Here is a 21811-nt window from a genome sequence, read left to right on the forward strand (position 1 = left end):
AGACCGATGAATTGTGGGTTTATGATCCAGTATTATCTATGGAAAATATTTGAATCTTCTCTGAATTCTTTTATGTATGATTGAGTTATCTTTGCAAGTCTCTTCGAATTATCCTTTTTGGTTTGGCCAACTAGATTGGTAGTTCTTGCAATGGGAGAAGTCCTTAGCTTTGGGTTCAATCTTGCGGTGTCCTTACCCAGTGACAGAAAGGGTTGCAAGGCACATATTGTATTGTTGCCATCGAGGATAACAAGATGGGTTTTTTTATCATATTGCATGAATTTATCCCTCTACATCATGTCATCTTCCTTAAGGCGTTACTCTGTTTTTAACTTAATAATCTAGATGCATGCTGGATAGCGGTCGATGAGTGGAGTAATAGTAGTAGATGCAGAATCGTTTCGATCTACTTGTCTCGAACGTGATGCCTATATACATGATCATTGCCTAGATATACTCATAACTATGCTCAATTCTGTCAATTGCTCAACAGTAATTTTTTCACCCACCGTAGAATACTTATGCTCTTGAGAGAAGCCACTAGTGAAACCTATGGCCCCCGGGTCTATTCTCATCATATCAATCTCTATCGCTTTATTACTTGCTTTGTTTTTTCCTTGCCTTTTACTGTTCACTTTGCATCTGCCTATCAAAAATACCAAAAATATTATTTATCATCTCTATCAGATCTCACCCTCGTAAGTGACCGTGAAGGGACTGACAACCCCTAATCGCGTTGGTTGCGAGTAGCTATCGTTTTGTGTAGGTGCGAGGGACTTGTGCGTGGTCTCCTACTAGATTGGTACCTTGGTTCTCAAAAACTGAGGGAAATACTTACGCTACTTTGCTGCATCATCCTCTCCTCTTCGGGGAAATCCAACACAGTGCTCAAGAGGTAGCAAGAAGAATTTCTGGCGCCGTTGCCGGGGAGGCTCACGCAAGGAAGTCAACCATACCAAGTACCCATCGCAATCCCTATCTCTCGCATTACATTATTTGACATTTGCCTCTCATTTTCCTCTCCCCCACTTCACCTTTGCCATTTTATTCGCCCCTCTTCCGTTTGATCTTGTGTCTCCATGTACCTTCGCTTTCTAAAAGTTTATGGATCCTCATCCACTTGCTAATCTCTTTAAGAGACCCAATTATGTTGAACCTATTGCTAGTGAGTTGAGTGCACTAGATTATCTTTATGAGGTTTTGCTTGAAATTCGTGAATCTAAAAATTATGATGAAGAAATTTATGAAGAGATTCACGATAACTCCTTGAATAAAAAGCATGATTGCAATGATTTTCCTATAATTCTCTTGATGTCAATTGTGCTAATAATATGCAAAACCCTAAGCTTGGGGATGCTAGTTTTGCTATGTCTACTACTTGTTTCAATGATTATGTTTGGGGTGATTCTTCTTACAACCTTGAAAATTTATTTAAGCCCCATGATGAATATGAGATTGATAATATTGTTTGCAATAATATTGAAAGTGGGTTTGGAAGAGTGTCAACTCTAGATCCCACATATTTGGAGAATATTCAATCTTATGAAATTTTTGATAAAAGTGGGCTTGGAGAGGTCATGACTTTAGTTAATGTTAATCCCACTATTTCGAAAGAGTGACAACTTTGCATGCATGTGGATCGTGTTGAAAATATTTTATGTGATAGCTATTTTGTTGAATTTTATTATGATCCCACATGTGATTATTATGAGAGAGGAAAATATGGTCGTAGAAATTTTCATGATAATAAAGTACCTCTCGTTATGTTGAAATTGCTATTGTTTCTTTCCGCCTCCTTGCATATGCTAGTTTTTGCTTGTCTTGATAATTTGTTTGCCTATAATATGCCTATGCATAGGAAGTATGTTAGACTTAGATGTGTTTGTGACGTGTTTCATGATGCTCTCCTTGCGCTTCAATTCTTGTCTTTCTTGTGAGCATCATTAAAATTATCATTGCCTAGCTAGGGGCGTTAAACGATAGCGCTTGTTGGGAGGCAATCCAATTTTATTTTTGCTTTTGTTTTTTGCTTCTGTTTAGGAATAAATAATCCATCTAGCCTCTGTTTGGATGTGGTTTTATCTTTTAATTAGTGTTTGTGCCAAGTAGAACCTATAGGATAACCTACGATGATAGTTGATTTGATTCTGCTGAAAAACAGAAACTTTACACGCACGAATATAATTTTTTTAAATCACAGGAACGTGATTTTGCGTTGATTCTTTCTGCTTCTGTTCAATAGACAAATTGTCCAGGACTTCCTATTTTGGTAGAATTTTTAGAGTTCCAGAAGTTCGCGTTACTTACAGATTGCTTCAGACTGTTCTGTTTTTGACAGATTCTGTTTTACGGGTGTTGTTTGCTTATTTTGATGAATCTATGGCTAGTAAAATAGTTTATAATCCAAAGAGAAGTTGGAACACAGTAGGTTTAACACCAATATAAATAAATAATGAGTTCATTACAGTACCTTAAGTAGTTCTTTGTTTTCTTTCTCTAACGGAGCTCACGGGATTTCTTTTGAGTTTTGTGTTGTGAAGTTTTCAAGTTTTGGGTGAATTCTTTTGATGGATTATGGAACAAGGAGTGGCAAGAGCCTAAGCTTGGGGATGCCCATGGCACCCCCAAGATAATCCAAGGACACCAAAAAGTCAAAGCTTGGGGATGCCCCGGAAGGCATCCCCTCTTTCGTCCACTTCCATCGGTAATGTACTTGGAGCTATATTTTTATTCACCACATGATATGTGTTTTGCTTGGAGCGTCTTGTATTATTTGTGTCTTTTCTTGTTAGTTTACCACAATAATCCTTGCTGTACACACCTTTTTAGAGAGCCATACATGAATTGGAATTTGTTAGAGTACTCTATGTGCTTCACTAATATCTTTTGAGCTTGATAGCTTTGCTCATAGTGCTTCACTTATATCTTTTGAGCGTGATAATTTTTGCTCTAGTACTTCACTTATATCTTTGTGAAGCCCCCGATTCAATCGTACACTAATCATGCACGCAAATGTGTACGATCAAGATCAGGGACTCACGGGAAGATATCACAACACAACTCTAAAACATAAATAAGTCATACAAGCATCATAATACAAGCCGGGGGCCTCGAGGGCTCGAATACAAGTGCTCGATCATAGACGAGTCAGCGGAAGCAACAATATCTGAGTACAGACATAAGTAAACAAGTTGCCATAATATGGCTAGCACAAACTAGGATACAGATCGAAAGAGGCGCATGCCTCCTGCCTGGGATCCTCCTAACTACTCCTGGTCGTCGTCAGCGGGCTGCACGTAGTAGTAGGCACCTCCAGAGTAGTAGTCATCATCGACGGTGGCGTCTGGATCCTGGGCTCCAACGTCTGGTTGCGGCATCCGAGAAGAAGAGGAAAACGAGGGAAAATAGGGAGCAAAGCAACCGTGAGTACTCATCCAAAGTACTTGCAAGCAAGGAGCTACACTACATATGCATGGGTATATGTGTAAGGAGGCAATATGAGTGGACTGAACTGCAGAATGCCAGGATAAGAGGGGGATAGCTAGTCCTCTCGAAGACTACGCTTCTGGCCACCTCCATCTTGCAGCATGTAGAAGAGAGTAGATTGAAGTCCTCCAAGTAGCATCGCATAGCATAATCCTACCCGGCGATCCCCTCCTCGTCGCCCTGTGGAAAAGTGATCGCCGGGTTGTATCTGGCACTTGGAAGGGTGTGTTTTATTAAGTATCCGGTTCTAGTTGTCATAAGGTCAAGGTACAACTCCAAGTCATCCTGTTAACGAGGATCACGGCTATTCGAATAGATTAACTTCCCTGCAGGGGTGCACCACATAACCCAACACGCTCGATCCCATTTGGCCGGACACACTTTCCTGGGTCATGCCCGGCCTCGGAAGATCAACACGTCGCAGCCCCACCTAGGCACAACAGAGAGGTCAGCACGCCGGTCTAAATCCTATGCGCGCAGGGGTCTGGGCCCATCGCCCATTGCACACCTGCACGTTGCGTACGCGGCCGGTGAGCAGACCTAGCAACCTCCATTACAAAGGAAGTTGCGTTAACGCAGTCCAACCCGGCGCGCGCCGCTCAGTCGCTGATGTCACGAAGGCTACGGTTGATACCACGACGCCGAGTGCCCATAACTGTTCCTGCATAGTTGGTTAGTGCGTATAGGCCAGTAGCCAGACTCAGATCAAATACCAAGATCTCGTTAAGCGTGTTAAGTATCCGCGAACGCCGAACAGGGCCAGGCCCACCTGTCTCCTAGGTGGTCTCAACCTGCCCTATCGCTCCGCCACAAAGTAACAGTCGGGGGCCATCGGGAACCCAGGCCCACCTCTACCGAGATGGAGCCACCTGTCCTTTCAGCCCCCTCATCAGAATCACTTGCGGGTACTCATCGAGCTGACCCGACTTTAGTCACCATCTGTATAGTATGTATGTATGTATAGTATATACCCGTGATCACCTCCCGAGTGATCATGGCCCAATAGTATAGCAAGGCAGACTGACAAGAATGTAGGGCCAATGATGATAAACTAGCATCCTATACTAAGTATTTAGGATTGCAGGTAAGGTATCAACAGATGTAGCAACAATGTCAGTCTATGTAACAGAATAGGAGTATCCGAATAGTAACATGCTACACTACTCTAATGCAAGCAATATAGAGAAGAATAGGCGATATCTGGTGATCAAGGGGGGGGGGCTTGCCTGGTTGCTCTGGCAAGAAGGACGAGTCACCAACATCGTAGTCAAACTGGGGGTCGCCGGCAGTCTCGGGGTCTATCGGAAAGAAGTAACGGAGAGGGAACACAATAAATAACAGAGCAATCAAAGCATCACAAAGCGTAACAAGACAATACGCGGTGTTCGGTGTGCCCTAACGCGGTAGTAGGTGATACCGGTGAAGGGGGGAAACATCCGGGAAAGTATCCCCGGTGTTTCGCGTTTTTCGTACAGGTAAACTGGAGGGGGAAAGTTGCGAGTTCGATACGTTAGGGATGTGTGGCAGACGAACATGCTGTATATCTGGATTCGTCTCGTCGTTTTGAGCAACTTTCATGTCGAAAATAATTTAATCCGAGTTACGGATTAAAAGTTATGATTTTCTAAAGATTTTATGAATTTCTGGAATTTAATTAATTATTTAAATTAATTCGAAAAATTGATTAATGACATCAGCATGATGTCATGCTGACGTCAGCAGTCAACAGAGTTGACTGGTCAACCTGACATGTGGGTCCTGCATGCCATAGGCTAAGACTAACTAATCAGGTTTAGTTAGTCTAACTAAATGATTAGGTTAATCTAAACAAGATTAATTAAGTTAATTAATTAAATAAATAAATAATTTATTAATTCAACTATTATTAATTTTATTTTATATATTATTTTTCTTATTATTTTTTTGTAAACGTTCTCGGGCGGGGCCCCACATGCCTGTGGCCCCAATGGGCCAATCGGGTGCCAATAGCGGGCGGGGGCGTCGGACGCGCCTGAGCGGGTGCACGCCCAGTACGGGCGGACCCGGCAGGGCACCGACGCAGGGGAGGTCAGTGGCCATGGCGAGGCCATTGCCGGAGCAGGGTCCGGCCAGCGGGCGGCGACGGGACTACAGAGGCGGGGCAGAGTGCAGTGGCCGGACGCGGGCACGGCGGGCGCGCGCGGGCAGGCGAGTAGGGCCGTGGGGAGCGGCGGTGCTCAGCGGGAGTGGCGGTGGTGAGCACGAGCGACCGCGGGGAGGAGCAACGGCCGGGGTCGGCGCGCGCGGCCACGGCGGGGCTCGCATGGTCGCGGGCGAGGGAGAGAGAGGAGGGGTGCGTGCTCACATCGAGGAGTAGGGCAATTGGCAGCGGGGGTTGAGGAGGGTGATGGGGACAACGTCGGCGGAGAGGAGGCAGGCCGGCGGGGAAGCTCCGGCGAGTGCGTCGAGTGGCGGGGGCGAGGCGGTGATGGACGGCGACGGATCCGAGGCGACGCGGGGCTCCAGGCGGCGGTGGTGGCACACGACGACAACGAGCGGGTGCGGCTCGGTGATGAGTGGAAGACGGAGAGGATAGGAGGACGGGGGGGTCCGGTGGGTGGCGCCGGTGAACGGCGAGACGGCGGGGATGAGCCGGGGCATCGGCGTCGGGTGCCCCATTCCTGATCCAGATTCAGGGGGAGCAGAGGGGGAGTGGGATCGCGGGGGTGGGGAGTGAGGTGGGTCGTGGTTTAGGGTTTCCTCCCTAGTGGGGATATGGAGGGAGTGGGTCGGCCGGCTGGGCCAGTCGGCTGGGCCTTTGCCCAGTTGGGCTGGCCAGCTGGGCCACAGATGGCCCAGTGGGGGGGCGCCTCTTTTTATTTTTAGTTAGATTTGTCTTTTCCTTTTATTTATTTATTTATTTCACTTTTCTGTTTATTTCATTTTAATATATTTAGACATTTTCAAAAAGGGTGTTCGTTGCACTATAATCACCTAGGCATTTAACTGCACACTCCGAACATTTTAGTTTAATATTTTGAAAACTTTGTCGTTTGACATTAATTTGAATTTGAATTTGAAAAGGTTTCGAATCATTGCGAGGTTAGCAACAGTAAGAGTGGAGACGTGGCATCATTAATAGAGGTTACTGTAGCTTGATTATCCGGGCGTCACAATTCTCCTCCACTACAAGAAATCTCGTCCCGAGATTTAAGAGGGGGACTAAGGGGAAAATTTTGGTTACAAAATTCTAATGGGCCTTCTCGTCTTTGGTTGCTCTTCTCGAAGAGGTCGATCCGTTACATTGACGTCTTTATTTCTGTGCTTCAGGTCATCATGGTGAAGTCATCCTTTTCTTCAGGAACTCCAACGTACTTACGAATAGGTAAGGGGTAGCTCGGCTACGACAGAATGCTTATGAGGGAGACAATCTGGGGTTAACCCATGAATGAGCATAAGAGTATCTCTCGAGTTGAACCAATAAAATATGTCGAGGGTAAGGTACGAAGGTACAATAAGAGGTTCCAAGCGGATAGATAGTTGCTCGAAGTCTGAACCGGAGTGAGAAAGAGGTTCAGAGCAACGAGAGTAAGTATTGCGTCTGATACCAGAATAGAGCATTAGGAAGGTGGCCCGTGAATTAAATACGAAGCCAAGCGTGGGAAATAACCATTAGTAACAGGGTTGTACAGGAGAGTCAAGTTTTGATCCTGTGGAACTGTGGGTTATGGGCCCACCATGTGGTTAAAAGTAGGAAGGGTGTTGACTCTTGCACGGTCATGATAGCAAGACATGTCAGAGGGTAGCCTATCAGTTATGTCGACAACAATGTCGGTACCAAGGGCGAGGGACGAAGAGAACCATTTTCCTGCTCGTTGAACGAGGCGGACCAATAGGCAAAGTTCTCGTCCATTGGTGGTTACCATAATGTCATCAACAATAGTAACAGGGTCTTGCTGATAGAAATGTACACCGAGGTGTTTACATAAGCAGAAGAATATTTCTGCTTGGATCATATAGATCACTAGAAGGTTTAAACAAATCAATGGAAAGGAAAAGTGATTATCAGGTTTAAACAGAACCATGGAAAGGAAAAGGTGTTTAAACACATATTTCAAGGGTATATCTTCCCAAGGACAAGCAGAGCATGATATCCATGACAGGATATAACGTAGCAAACCCTTTAGGAAAGGGGAGAGAAATATCATGACATTACCCATGCAACGGTGTTTGGATAATTGAGCAAGAAACATTTAGCATTGGGCTTCAAATGTTCCTGTTGAAAATCGGAGTACCATAGACATGCTTCGAGATAGCATTGACATGGTCAACAGGTGAAGATCAGACTTTGGAATCAAAAAGGATCCATCAGGAACAACTTATAGAATAAGTTTTACAATTTTCTCATGGAAGAATGACTAACCTTGCCAAAATGGAACTTATAACAATAGGTCCTCCGGCCAGGTGTGCTAGACATGACATCACCTTACCGGGTCATAAAAGACCAATGTTGTAACTCTTGGAGACATGTTCCAACCATGATATCTGACTGAGAATCAGATCTGATTGGTGTCAGGATACCTTAGACTCAGGATGCCTGAGAAGAAAGGTGCAACACAAATTGACGGAATGACACTGTAAGATTCTCGGGAAATGAACTATGAAGTGATTTCAGTTAACAAGAGTTCATCATTAACCCAAGGAGAGGACAAGGAGGTGGCTGATGAACTCAGCAACAATTCATCAAAATTTCCAAAGGATGGATTTCCACAATTATGTGAACAAGGAGATAACATTTGTCAGATCAAAATGATATATTGATGTATGCTTGAGGAAAACATACACAATTTAACAATGGTTGAAAGGTGCACCCGAAATATGGGCTGGGTTGCACGGCCAACATTGGAATGGTGATTCAATACTCAATAGTCTAAGAATTGAACGGCCGACCATTAACTTCAAAGCAATAGGGTTGCTAGAAGGGCAGAATCCAAACATCACCGCTCACTTGTTGGTACCCTGGTCGGAATCAACACGAGGACCCAAGAAGAATGGTGATGGTGAGAAGTATCACCATACCAAGAATTCTTAAGAAGTGGTGAAATTCCCACTACATTCTTGACATAAAAGGTGGTAATATTCCAAGGTAAGGAAGAACAATGCTGGGTAGCAAGGAACTCAAGGTATAACACAAAACACGAACAAGTTTGTGTTGGGGGGAAGGCAGTAAAGTGGTTGATGATAACACAAATCATCGAGGCAAGGATGGTATTTCTCATCATGAATCCGATTGATATCCTGGAAGAGCTCATAAGGTTAATGATGATCACGACAAATTTGTCGAGAGGTTACACGAAGATGTAATTGATCGACGATGACATCAAGTCAAATGAATGATGAAGCGAAAGGTTATTGGAACCACGGTTAGGACACAAACTCCAAAGCAAGCTTGCTGTCCAAAGCGAAATGATATGATGAGGAAAGATCGACGTAAGCTTAGCTCATCATCAAAAATTATGCTCTGGGAAGAGGACCAGGTAGCATAGTTAAAATCGACACGACAAGGATATAGCCAAGCAGGCTAGGAATGACGTGATTGAGTTCAAACACGTAAGTAATGAAGGTTACCAAGAGTTGCTTAATCGCGATGCGGACTCAGTTCAGTTATCGGTGTCTTTGAGTGTTAAATAACTCAGAGCCCATGAAAAATTGGAATCAATGAGAATGTAGTACTTGATGAAGAACTCATAAGGAGTTATGCAGTTCCAAGATAATCTCGAGATACCATGGGGTAATACTCGACGACAGTCCAAAGTAGAGCTTGGACTGGGGTATTGCTCTAAAGAAGATAAGTGCTTAAACATGCACGAGAAATGGTATTTAAAGGAGATCATGGTCGGAACCACGATTGCAAAAGGCCAGATCCCAGATATAAGATGTACTTATACCAAGGGAATAATTAATTTAAGAGAAGCTTTAATGATAAGATCTACATCATGTCCATGGGCATGAACACAAAGTTCAAGGTCGACTCCCACTTCCATAATGCATAACCTTCCATTCACTTCTCGTTCTCAAAGAAGTTGTATGGTAGAAAATTATCTGCTAAACACTAGAAGGGTTGACTTGTCAAAACCTTCCGGTTCATACGGTTTTTAAGGAAGGTATAGGTTCAACCCATAGGGGCTTCTTAGAAACATATACCACAAGTTTCAAGAGTAAATATCACAAGCTCGAAAGTAGAGCAAGGTTGAGAAAGTAGATGATACAATTTACCAAAGGCATTATGTATCCAAGGGAAGGCTCACAAGGTTATTGAATATGAAGGACAATGTCGGATAAAATCCATTAAAGGATCTGTCGGTCCATAACAGAGCTGATGTGAGCATCGCACACAATCAGAGGAAGTAACAATGCAAGGGCATTGGATTATAGAAACAACTGACTAATCCAGAGCTCAAATGCAAAGGAATTATGATTTCCAAATTAAGGGAACAGAAGCAATGTTCTGATTAGGGGTGGATAAGTTGAATAGCCTTAGGGGTACTATCGACGGCATTTGGATTGGTTGAGAACCAGCTCATGTTTAAAATGACGTCTGAGCCGGAAAGATAATTTAAAAGGATCAACTGATGATTGCGTGCATTCGCACTCATGTTGAATCAAAAGGATCAAAATGACGATGCCTAAGGATACTAACGAATATTGCCAGACATATGGAAAGCATCCATCATGCAAGTAGACAAGTATGACAGAGCAATAAGCTACTAAGGATTTTTGGAGGATCGAATAGTATTTCGAAGACCATTGTGAAACACATGAACAACTGGGGGATGAGCGGATACTCGATAAGTGCGAGAATTATCCATAGGGGTATTCAGGTGACAAAGAACAGCAAGGCGGTAAGCTCAAAGGATTATCGAAACAACGACGAGTGTTTCGAGGTATCTGGTAATAACAAGACCAACTGGGGATGAATGTAAGAATAACAACTGCAAGTAGTTATCCATAAGGGTTGACGGTGGAAGGGGAATTGCAAATGCGATGAACATAAGTTCTCGGGTTAACAGCGGAGAGTATCTTCAGGGTCTTCACGTGCCGCAGACGATCATCATTAATAAGGGGCTCTCCGGGTGAAAGTGATAACGAGATCCTAATGTTAGATTTAGCAAAAATCATTTAACCCGAATAGAAGAGAGATCAGAGTCCCAGAGTATAGGTCGAGGAATAAAAGATCCTAATACCACCCAATGGCGATGTGGGCCCGTAAGGCACACAGCTAAGTTAGTAAAAGTTTTGCAATGACTAGACTCAACTTCGGCCAAGGAGTTGGAAAGGGGGATTCCTACAGGCAGTCGGCTCTGATACCAACTTGTGACGCCCCCGATTCAATCGTACACTAATCATGCACGTAAATGTGTATGATCAAGATCAGGGACTCACGGGAAGATATCACAACACAACTCTAAAACATAAATAAGTCATACAAGCATCATAATACAAGCCAGGGGCCTCGAGGGCTCAAATACAAGTGCTCGATCATAGACGAGTCAGCGGAAGCAACAATATCTGAGTACAGACATAAGTAAACAAGTTGCCATAAGATGGCTAGCACAAACTAGGATACAGATCGAAAGAGACGCAGGCCTCCTGCCTGGGATCCTCCTAACTACTCCTGGTCGTCGTCAGCGGGCTGCACGTAGTAGTAGGCACCTCCAGAGTAGTAGTAGTCGTCGACGGTGGCGTCTAGATCCTGGGCTCCAACATCTGGTTGCGGCATCCGAGAAGAAGAGGAAAATGGGGGAAAAGAGGGAGCAAAGCAACCATGAGTACTCATCCAAAGTACTCGCAAGCAAGGAGCTACACTACATATGCATGGGTATATGTGTAAGGAGGCAATATGAGTGGACTGAACTGCAGAATGCCAGGATAAGAGGGGGATAGCTAGTCATGTCGAAGACTACGCTTCTGGCCACCTCCATCTTGCAGCATGTAGAAGAGAGTAGATTGAAGTCCTCCAAGTAGCATCGCATAGCATAATCCTAACCGGCGATCCCCTCCTCGTCGCCCTGTGGAAAAGTGATCATCGGGTTGTATCTGGCACTTGGAAGGGTGTGTTTTATTAAGTATCCGGTTCTAGTTGTCATAAGGTCAAGGTACAACTCCAAGTCGTCCTGTTACCGAAGATCACGGCTATTCGAATAGATTAACTTCCTTGCAGGGGTGCACCACATAACCCAACACGCTCGATCCCATTTGGCCGGACACACTTTCCTGGGTCATGCCCGGCCTCGGAAGATCAACACGTCGCAGCCCCACCTAGGCACAATAGAGAGGTCAGCGCGCTGGTCTAAATCCTATGCGCGCAGGGGTCTGGGCCCATCGCCCATTGCACACCTGCACGTTGCGTACGCGGCCGGTGAGCAGACTTAGCAACCTCCATTACAAAGGAAGTTGCGTTAACGCAGTCCAACCCGGCGCACGCCGCTCAGTCGCTGACGCCACGAAGGCTTCGGCTGATACCACGACGCCGAGTGCCCATAACTGTTCCTGCGTAGTTGGTTAGTGTGTATAGGCCAGTAACCAGACTCAGATCAAATACCAAGATCTCGTTAAGCGTGTTAAGTATCCGCGAACGCCGAACAGGGCCAGGCCCACCTGTCTCCTAGGTGGTCTCAACCTGTCCTGTCGCTCCGCCACAAAGTAACAGTCGGGGGCCGTCGGGAACCCAGGCCCACCTCTACCGGGATGGAGCCACCTGTCCTTTCAGCCCCCTCATCAGAATCACTTGCGGGTACTCATCGAGCTGACCCGACTTTAGTCACCATCTGTATAGTATGTATGTATGTATAGTATATACCCATGATCACCTCCCGAGTGATCACGACCCAATAGTATAGCAAGGCAGACTGACAAGAATGTAGGGCCAATGATGATAAACTAGCATCCTATACTAAGTATTTAGGATTATAGGTAAGGTATCAACAGATGTAGCAACAATGTCAGGCTATGTAACAGAATAGGAGTATCCGAACAGTAACATACTACACTACTCTAATGCAAGCAGTATAGAGAAGAATAGGCGATATCTGGTGATCAAGGGGGGGGGGGCTTGCCTGCTTGCTCTGGTAAGAAGGACGAGTCACCAACACCGTTTTCGAACTGGGGGTCGCCGGCAGTCTTGGGGTCTATCAGAAAGAAGTAACGGAGAGGGAACACAATAAATAACAGAGCAATCAAAGCATCACAAAGCGTAACAAGACAATACGCGGTGTTCGGTGTGCCCTAACGCGATAGTAGGTGATACCGGTGAAGGGGGGAAACATCCGGGAAAGTATCCCCGGTGTTTCGCATTTTCGGACAGATAAACCGGAGGGGGAAAGTTGCGAGTTCGATACGTTAGGGATGTGTGGCAGACGAATGGGCTGTGTATCCGGATTCGTCTTGTCGTTTTGAGCAACTTTCATGTTGAAAATAATTTAATCCAAGTTACGGATTAAAAGTTATGATTTTCTAAAGATTTTATGAATTTCTGGAATTTAATTAATTATTTAAATTAATTCTAAAAATGGATTAATGACATCAGCATGAGGTCATGCTGACGTCAGCAGTCAACAGAGTTGACTGGCCAACCTGACATGTGGGTCCTGCATGCCATAGGCTAAGACTAACTAATCAGGTTTAGTTAGTCTAACTAAATGATTAGGTTAATATAAACAAGATTAATTAAGTTAATTAATTAAATAATTAAATAATTAATTAATTCAATTATTATTAATTTTATTTTATATATTATTTTTCTTATTATTTTTTTGTAAACGTTCTAGGGCAGGGTCCCACATGCCTGTGGCCCCAAGGGGCCAATCGGGCGCCGAAAGCGGGCGGGGGCGTCGGACGCGCCCGAGCGGGCGCACGCCCAGTACGAGCGGACCCGGCAGGGCACCGGTGCAGGGGAGGTCAGTGGCCATGGCGAGGCCATTGCCAGAGCAGGGTCCGGCGGGCGGGCGGCGACGGGACTACAGAGGCGGGGCGGAGTGCAGTGGCCGGGCGCGGCCACGGCGGGCGCGCGCGGGCAGGCGAGTAGGGCCGTGGGGAGCGGCGGTGCTCGGCGGGAGTGGCGGTGGTGAGCACGAGCGACCGCGGGGAGGATCAATGGCCGGGGTCGGCGCACGCGGCCACGGCGGGGCTCGCGTGGTCGCGGGCGAGGGAGAGAGAGGAGGGGCGCGTGCTTACATCGAGGAGTAGGGCAATTGGTAGCGGGGGTCGAGGGGGGTGACGAGGACGACGTCGGCGGAGAGGAGGCAGGCTGGCGGGGCAGCTCCGGCGAGTGCGTCGAGTGGCGGGGGCGAGGGGGTGATGGACGGTGACGGATCCGAGGCGACGCGGGGCTCCAGGCGGCGGTGGTGGCACACGACGACAACGAGCGGGTGCGGCTCGGTGATGAGTGGAAGACGGAGAGGATAGGAGGACGGGGGGTCCGGTGGGTGGCGCCGGTGAACGGCGAGATGGCGGGGATGAGCCGGGGCATCAGTGTCGGGTGCCCCATTCCCGATCCAGATTCGGGGGGAGCAGAGGGGGAGTGGGATCGTGGGGGTGGGGAGTGAGGTGGGTCGTGGTTTAGGGTTTCCTCCCTGGTGGGGATATGGAGGGAGTGGGTCGGCCGGCTGGGCCAGTCGGCTGGGCCTTTGCCCAGTTGGGCTGGCCAGCTGGGCCACAGATGGTCCAGTGGGGGCGCCTCTTTTTATTTTTAGTTAGATTTGTCTTTTCCTTTTATTTATTTATTTATTGCACTTTTCTGTTTTATTTCATTTTAATATATTTAGACATTTTCAAAAAGGGTGTTCGTTGCACTATAATCACCTAGGCATTTAACTGCACACTCTGAACATTTTAGTTTAATATTTTTAAAACTTTGTCGTTTGACATTAATTTGAATTTGAATTTGAAAAGGTTTCGAATCATTGCGAGGTTAGCAACAGTAAGAGTGGAGACGTGGCATCATTAACAGAGGTTACTGTAGCTTGATTATCCGGGCGTCACAATCTTTTAGAGCACGGTGGTGGATTTGTTTCAAAGAAACTATTGATCTCTCATGCTTCACTTAGATTATTTTGAGAGTCGTTAATAGCATGGTCATTTGCTTAATATTAATATACTTGGTGTTCAAGATATGTGAAATTTTCTTTTGAGTGCGTTGAATACTAAGATAAGTTTGATGCTTGATAATTGTTTTGAGATATGGAGGTGATAATATCAAAGTAATGCTAGTTGGGGTGATTATGAATTCAAAGAATGCTTGTGTTGAAGTTTGTGATTCCCGTAGCATGCACGTATGGTGAACCGCTTTGTGATGAAGTTGGAGCACAATTTTATTTATTGATTGTCTTCCTTATGAGTGGCGGTCGGGGACGAGCGATGGTCTTTTCCTACCAATCTATCCCCCTAGGAGCATGCGCGTAGTGCTTTGGTTTTTGATGACTTCGAAATTTTTGCAATAAGTGCATGAGTTCTTATGATTAATGTTCAGTCCATGGATTATACGCACCCTTTCACCCTTCCACCATTTCTAGCCTCTCTCATACCGCGCACTTTTCGCCGGTATCATACACCCACCATATACCTTCCTCAAAATAGCCACCATACCTACCTATCATGGCATTTCCATAGCCATTCCGAGATATATTGCCATGCAACTTTCCACCGTTCCGTTTATTATGGCACGCTCCATCATTGTCATATTGCTAGCATGAACATGTAGTTGACATTGTATTTGTGGCAAGGCCACCGTTCATAATTCTTTCATACATGTCACTCATGATTCATTGCATATCCCGGTACACCGCCGGAGGCATTCATATAGAGTCATATTTTGTTCTAAGTATCGAGTTGTAATTGTTGAGTTGTAAGAAAAATAATAGTGTTATGATCATCATTATTAGAGCATTGTCCCAAGTGAGGAAAGGATGATGGAGACTATGATTTCCCCATAAGTCGGGATGAGACTCCGGACGAAAAATAAAAAAAGGGGGGCCAAAAAAAAGAGAAAGGACCAAACAAAAAATGAGAGAAAAAGAGAGAAGGGACGATGCTACTATCCTTTTACCACACTTGTGCTTGAAGAGTAGCACCAAGATCTTCATGATAGAGAGTCTCTCATTTTGTCACTTTCATATACTAGTGGGAATTTTTCATTATAGAACTTGGCTTGTATATGCCAATGATGGGCTTCCTCAAAAGTGCCCTAGGTCTTCGTGAGCAAGCAAGTTGGATGCACACCCACTTAGTTTCTTTTGTAGAGCTTTCATATACTTATAGCTCTAGTGCATCCGTTGCATGGCAATCCCTACTCACTCACATTGATATCTATTGATGGGCATCTCCATAGCCCGTTGATACGCCTAGTTGATGAGAGACTATCTTCTCCTTTTTGTCTTCTCCACAACCACCATTCTATTCCACCTATAGTGCTATGTCCATGGCTCACGCCCATGTATTGCCTAAAAGTTGAAAGAGTTTTGAGATTACTAAAGTATGCAACAATTGCTTGGCTTGTCATCGGGGTTGTGCATGATTAAATACTTTGTGTGATGAAGATAGAGCAACAGCCAGACTATATGATTTTGTAGGGATAACTTTCTTTGGCCATGTTATTTTGAGAAGACTTGATTGCTTTGAGTAGTATGCTTGAAGTATTATTATTTTTATGTCAATATAAACTTTTGTCTTGAATCTTTGGGATCTGAATATTCATATCACAATTAAGAAGATTTACATTGTAATTATGCCAAAGTATCACACCACATCAAAAATTCTTTTTTTATCATTGACCTACTCGAGGACGAGCAGGAATTAAGCTTGGGGATGCCTGATACGTCTCCAACGTATCTATAATTTTTGATTGCTCCATGCTACTTTATCTACTGTTTTGGACTATATTGGGCTTCATTTTCCACTTTTATATTATTTTTGGGACTAACCTATTAACCGGAGGCCCAGCCCAGAATTGCTGTTTTTTTGCCTATTTCGGTGTTCCGAAGAAACAGAATATCAAACGGAGTCCAAACGGAATGAAACCTTCGGGAACGTGATTTTCTCACCGAACGTGATCCAGGAGACTTGGACCCTACTCCAAGAAGTGCTAGAGGCAGTCATGAGGGTGGAGGGCGCCCCCCTGGGTGCGCCCCACTACCTCGTGGGCCCCCTGTTGCTCCACCGACGTACTCCTTCCTCCTATATATACCTACGTACCCCCGACAGACCAAATACGGAGCCAAAAACCTAATTCCACCGCCGCAACCTTCTGTATCCATGAGATCCCATCTTGGGGCCTGTTCCGGAGCTCCGCCGGAGGGGGCATCCACCATGGAGGGCTTCTACATCAACACCATAGCCCCTCCGATGAAGTGTGACTAGTTTACTTCAGACCTTCGGGTCCATAGCTAGTAGCTAGATGGCTTCTTCTCTCTTTTTGGATATCAATACAATGTTCTCCCCCTCTCTTGTGGAGATCTATTTGATGTAATCTTCTTTTTGCGGTGTGTTTGTTGAGACCGATGAATTGTGGGTTTATGATCCAGTATTATCTATGGAAAATATTTGAATCTTCTCTGAATTCTTTTATGTATGATTGAGTTATCTTTGCAAGTCTCTTTGAATTATCCTTTTTGGTTTGGCCAACTAGATTGGTAGTTCTTGCAATGGGAGAAGTGCTTAGCTTTGGGTTCAATCTTGTGGTGTCCTTACCCAGTGACAGAAAGGGTTGCAAGGCACGTATTGTATTGTTGCCATCTGTAACATCCCAAATTTTCAATTTGGAATGTTATACATAGATCATCATTGCATATCATATTTTATTTGCATTTTGCCTTGATCCTAGAAATCCCACGCAACTCAAGGACCCACGAAGAGAGTTGGGGATTCCGTTATTTTCATATTTGAGTTTTTCTCAAATTTTGAAAATAGGATCATTTGCTTTTATTTATTTTATCTTCAATTATTTCAATTAAAAAATATGAGAGAGGGAATAAAATGACTTTCCCAAAATAAAGAAATAATGAGGATTTAATAAAAAAACAAATAAGATTTATTTTGGTGTTTCACTATTTTATTTGAATTTAGGAAAATTGCACGATTTTCAAAAATGCATTTTAGGACCCAAAAAATGTTCATCTTGTTCCAAATATTTTATTTGGACGATGAAAATTTATTTTGTGTATTTTAGAATTTTATTTATTTATCTAGATTTTTTTTTCAGTTCGGCGTAATTATTTAAAAAAAAACTCCCCGCGCCCGACTGGGCCGAAGCCCAGCCGAGCCAGGCCGGCCCAACCCAGCGCCGCCGCCTTCCCTCGCGCGTGCCGCCGTGCTCGGCACGGACACTCAGGAGAGTCCGAGACGCACTCCTCCCCGGGCGCCCCCTCGCCCAAGCCACCACCGCCCCCCTGTATAAATCGTCGCCGCCGCCCCTTGGAGCCCCAAGCCGCCGCCGCAGCCGCCAGCCCCGCCGCCTCGCGCTGCCACCACCGCCGCTTGCCACCGCTGCCGGAGCCGCCCCACCCCGTCGCCGAGTCGCCGTCGCCCCTCACCACCCCGGCGGAGCCGCCCGCCCCGCCGGAGTGCCTCGCCGAGGTACTGCCCGAGCCGCCGCCGCCGGACCGTTTTTTTTAAGAAAACCACTTCGGGTTTTTTTCCAGAAAAAACCTAGATTTGTTTTTTTAGATCGGTTTATTTTTTCTCGGTTTATTTATTTAGCGAGCATTCGCTCGTTCGTTCGTTTTAAAGAACATATCCGTCGGTTAGATCCAGATAATGAACGTTCGTTTGTTAATCTGTTCGTCGTTTTTTCTTTTCTCGGGTTTATTCCGTGATTTTTCTGATCGTGATTTCTGATCCGATTTTCATTTTTGTTTATCTTTTCGCTCGTTTATCGGAATCAGGCGATTCAAGCGGCTAGAGTTTCATCTCGAAACCCTCTTTCCGAATAATCTAACTCAAACAAGTTTTTCTTCTGTAAAATTTGACTTAGGTCCAGATTAGTAAATGAAGCTTGTTTCTTTCGCCGTTTGAGTTTTGTTTCTTTGTTTGATTTGATTCTTTTTGCAAACCGGAGTTCTTAAGTTGAACTTTCTGGTTAGATCTCTTATTCGAGTTTTACCCGTGCATTAGATGAGTACTTATTGTATGCTTGTTTGCTTGTTTGTTTGCGATAGAGAACCCGGATTGCGCCACTTGCTACTTCGAATCCCTAGGTTTCGCGGATCATCAGCAAGGCAAGTAACACTTTGATCATACCTCTTTACTACCCAGTTTTTATGCATTAATTTCAATCCTCAAACAATTGTATGATTAGGATCTAATTAAATTGTGGGTTTTGGGAAGTAGATGAGGTAGTACCTATCACCAGTTTTATTATCAAACCCTTGGGAGTTACTTCTATGTTTGCTTATTATGCCATGCTATGCTAGTAGGCGTGGATTGGGTGAGTGAATTTCCATGACAGATGTGAGCTTGTTAATTAATGGTTTATTTAAGGTGGTAACTTTAATACACATCTGGGTGGATTGAGGCACTTGGGTATTCCAGGATTGCCTGTTTGTTTTTGGACCGCCACCCAGACTCAAAGGGATCATAAGATTATTCATGCTAGAAACTTCCGTGTGCAGCCACATGCTATTATGGGCTCTAGCATAGTTGATTAAGTCGTGCAAACTCTTACAGTGGTAGACTAGCAGATGTAGGGGAAAGTAGGTGTACAGGTCTACCCATCGTAAGGTGCTAGCGCTTCTGAAAGACTATGTCTCGGTCATCCGTTTCTCAAACACCATGTAGTGCGAGAAAACAAACAGAGGAGATCGAGTCATGTGGGGAAAAGTGTGCAAACCTCTACAGAGTGTATAAACTAATCATGATTAGCCGTGTCCCCAGTTATGGACGTTTTGAGTATCTAGTACTTGGATTATCATGTGAATCTCATCATGTTACTTTAATTAATATTGTTGGGTTTGTTTAATGATGATGTTACTTAATTGGGATTAAGAATGTTGTTAACCATTCTCAATGTTTAACAACCACCATGATAGTTAAATAAATTTATTCCTTTACTGTAGAGAAAAACTGGCTTTACGCAAAACTGTAACCATAGAGCTATCCACCAAGCCATATATGCATGTAGTACTTTATTCTTTCATTACTCTCTATGTGTTACTTTGCCAGCATATTCCATGTGCTGACCCGTTTTCGGGCTGCAACGTTCATGTTGCAGACTTTTCAGATGACGAGTAAGAAACCTTAGGATCGTGGTTCTATACTCAGTGATGCCGTTGGAGTTGATGGACTCACTTATCTTCCAAGCCTTCCGTTGTTATCGTTATTAGATGGCCTTGAGCCATATTTATTGTAATAAGTTCTCTTTGGAGACATTCGATGTAATAAGTGTGTGATTGCTACTCTATTATAAATCCTTCAAGTACTGTGCGTGTCAGCATTACTGACCCAGGGATGACACTGATGCACAAAGATCAGACTGTTTGAGGTCTGGTCGCTACAAGATGGTATCGGAGCACACGCTGACTGTAGGACACGACCACTAAGCTAAAGCCCTAGATCACTACTCTCTCTCTTCTCATTTCTAACTCCTCATCTTTTCTACTCTTTTAGGATGGCGGATGCAAAGAACAAGTTCATGCAACCGGATGAAGATACACCCTTTGGACGACACCTGAAGGAAGTTACCAAGTACCTGAAGATCGGAGTACCAAGCTTCACCGGAACCTACAACGCCACTTTACCTGAAGAGGAGCGCTGGATGATTCAAGTTCAAGTTCCAGGAAGGACATTCATGCCAGTCACTGAGCCCATAGAGTTTTCCTTTGATGCACCAACCTGGAGCTAGGGAAGAGCATGTCAGCTGACATCACCATGGGGCGTATTGGAGAAGTTTATCACAAGGAGCTTAAGGATACTACCTACCAGATTTGTGGGCGCCGAGATGAGCAATGGGAGATGATCAGCACCAGGAAGGACAGATCAATTGCAGCTTTCATCCAGGAGTTAAACCAACACATTCGACACCAGGAGAACCATATGTGTGCAGGCATGATGGATCTGAAGAAAGGCATGACCAAGATCACGGAACTGGAGGAAGAACTCAAGTCTACACGCGATGGATATGAGGAGGAAGTAGCAACGCTAGTCGAGAAGAATGATGATCTGAAGAAGAAGCTAAGAGTGTTCATGGGATTTCTAGCAACTGGAGAAGACGAAGATTGCACTTGCCCTGAGAACTACATCATCATCGACAACACCGACTTAGACCCAGATGATAGTGATGATGATTATGTTGATGAAGCCGGAGCAGATATCATGGAGTCTTCATCGGAGCAGTTTTCCTAGTAGACCACCATAAAAGTAGTAGAATTTCCCTCCATGTATCTAGTGTAGTTCGAGCACTTTTGTAACGATAGATCGACCGTTGTATGCCCTTGCTTGTTTGAATGAAGTGTTTTGATTGCTATTTGTCTCATGTGCATATGGGTAGTGTTTTCCCACTAGACCTCATTCTACTCTATATTCTCTTCTTTTCTAAACCCCAGATGCCTCTGAGACGCGACAACGGATTTGCTTTCCCACCGGAGCTCACTCAGTTGTCCCAGCAGCAGAATGCATTGATGCAGATACTAATCCAGAATCAGAATCAGGGGAACAACAACAACAACAACAATCCACCACCGCCACCACCTGTTGATCACTTAACCCGTTTTCTTAGGCTGAATCCGTCGGTGTTCTCTAGTAGCACCGAGCCGATTGTTGCAGATGATTGGCTTCGCAAGACAGCCAGGGAGTTGACCACTGCAGAATGCACAGATGCAGAGAAGGTGCGATTTGCCGCACATCAGCTTGAGGGACCCGCAGCATCATGGTGGGAGAATTTCACAGCCACTTATCCAGTAGACACTGTCACATGGGATCAGTTTCAGCAGGCCTTTTGTACTGCCCATGTTTCAGCAGGAGCTATGGCCATGAAGAAGCGTGAGTTTCGCAACTTGCGCCAGGGAGGAAGGACAGGTGGCCAGTATGTGGATGACTTTAGTAAGCTAGCACGTTATGCCCCAGATGACGTTGCTACGGATGCAGCTAAGCAAGAGAAGTTTCTAGAAGGGCTGAATGATGAGCTGAGCATGCAGTTGATGGTAGCAAGTTTCAACAACTACCAGGAGTTGGTAGACCATGCTCTCATGATTGAAGGGAAGCAGCAGCAGATTGAAAACCGCAAGAGGAAGTATGGGCAAGGGAAGTACAATTCTGGAGCTCAGCAGAAGCCATGTTTTACCTCGAAGTCGGGAGGACA

This window comes from Triticum aestivum, chromosome 2B (assembly GCF_018294505.1).
Source record: "Triticum aestivum cultivar Chinese Spring chromosome 2B, IWGSC CS RefSeq v2.1, whole genome shotgun sequence".
In the NCBI taxonomy this organism is placed as follows: Eukaryota; Viridiplantae; Streptophyta; class Magnoliopsida; order Poales; family Poaceae; genus Triticum; species Triticum aestivum.